Source organism: Sinocyclocheilus grahami, unplaced genomic scaffold (assembly GCF_001515645.1).
Source record: "Sinocyclocheilus grahami isolate Dianchi unplaced genomic scaffold, SAMN03320097.WGS_v1.1 scaffold1719.1, whole genome shotgun sequence".
Taxonomy (NCBI): domain Eukaryota; kingdom Metazoa; phylum Chordata; class Actinopteri; order Cypriniformes; family Cyprinidae; genus Sinocyclocheilus; species Sinocyclocheilus grahami.
In genome coordinates this window covers 34,779-36,461 of record NW_015506898.1, presented here as the reverse complement: position 1 = coordinate 36,461, position 1,683 = coordinate 34,779, and positions in this window count along the sequence as shown.

Here is a 1,683-nt window from a genome sequence, read left to right as displayed (position 1 = left end):
TATATATATATATATATCACTTCTGGGTCAGTCTACTGTTCTAAACTCTTACCTCAGAGTGGGCAAATCTTCTTTTTCTTTATCTCTGAGAGATTTGGTCTGGAAATATAATTCAGTTCCAAGAGAAGCATTGTCTTTACACATTTTCCTCTAACAATTTCATTGTACAATCATTTCAGAAGGTGTAGTTTGTACATGAACACTGGGTAGGAAGACTTAACCTGACGACAACTGAATCAAAACAACATCTTATTTGCTTCTTAAAGGTGAAGTGTGCCATTTTTGCACCACTAACGTCATAAAACAGAAATGAAAAAATTATGTATTCAATTAGTTGGACAAACAGAGAGTTTAAACTCATGCCACTGGTTGAGCCCAGCTGGCTGAAGTGTTATGCAGGAAATCAACCTACTAATATAGCTTACTTAGAGTTCTCTCTGCATAATAAGCTGGGACAGGAGAAAGCATTTAAACATTGGAAAAAATTACACACTTCACCTATATAGGTGTTAGAAAAATGGGTAAAATGATTACGTCCTGCAAACAGCACAGATTGACCATTATCATCATCCAAAGCCATTTTCTCAGATGATACCTCTGATCAGGCCTCATCAGGAACAAAAAAAGGACCTTTATGTCAGAATCTCCTTTTCTCTGCCTCTCTTCTAACAGACTATAATTAGAGAGATTTTCCACCTAACAGAAAGATGCTTAGAGGTACAGGTCAACAGTTCACTGATGGATGTGACCTGAGTCAGACACTATGTAGGAATAATTGACAACAGACACAATGTGGTAATGGGGCTACGATGTGAAACGGAGTGGCCGTTACACCTCGGGTGTACATTATTTTTCAATAATTGAACAGCACGGAGTGAATTATTCCACTTATACCATGGTTACAACCTCTGGGGTTGTAAGGACAAATTTTTTACACATCTCAGCCTCAGCTGCTCATTCCAAAACTTAATCTGTGAAGTCAGTGAGTCTCTCAACAGTGTCCAGCAGCAGAGTTTCTATTAAAGGGGTCATATGATGCTATTTAAATTTTTCCTAAAGGCATAAAGAAGATCTGTAAAGTTGATTCTAACACGCCCCCACATGTCTACGTCACGATGTGGGAAGATTTGCATAACGCTGCCCAAATGTTCACGCAAAGGAAGAAGGCGTAACTTTTATTCTCGCTGTTGCCACCACTGTCATGTCGTGGAGACACTTCGTGGAGGCCTTCCAAAAGAGGACACAACTAGAAATCAGTGGTTAAGTTGTATTTATGCGTGCAGCACATTTTACAGAGGATGAGGACTGTTTCCTAAACCAGTAACCTACAATGCTTCTGTGCACAAAGGCTGTTTCTATAAAGTGGGGCAATTCCAACTTTGCAAGGACAGCCTGGTGCTTCTGACTCACAGCCTGTAAGTACGTTTACATATTTAAGGAATTTGCCACTGATGATTCAAACGTGGGTTTTGAGCCATGTAGAGTAGCGCTTGTTGTTTATCGTTTCTCCGATCACAAATGCAGACATGGTTTTATGTTTACGCGGTGCAATATCCAACGCAACGCGTAAAAAGACAGTATAAGTCATTATAATCCGTAATTATGTCCTCACTGGATGCAACAAATGCCTCGTTTGTAATGGGTTTTATTGTTTTTGTCTCGTCGCGCCGGGACACGGCACCA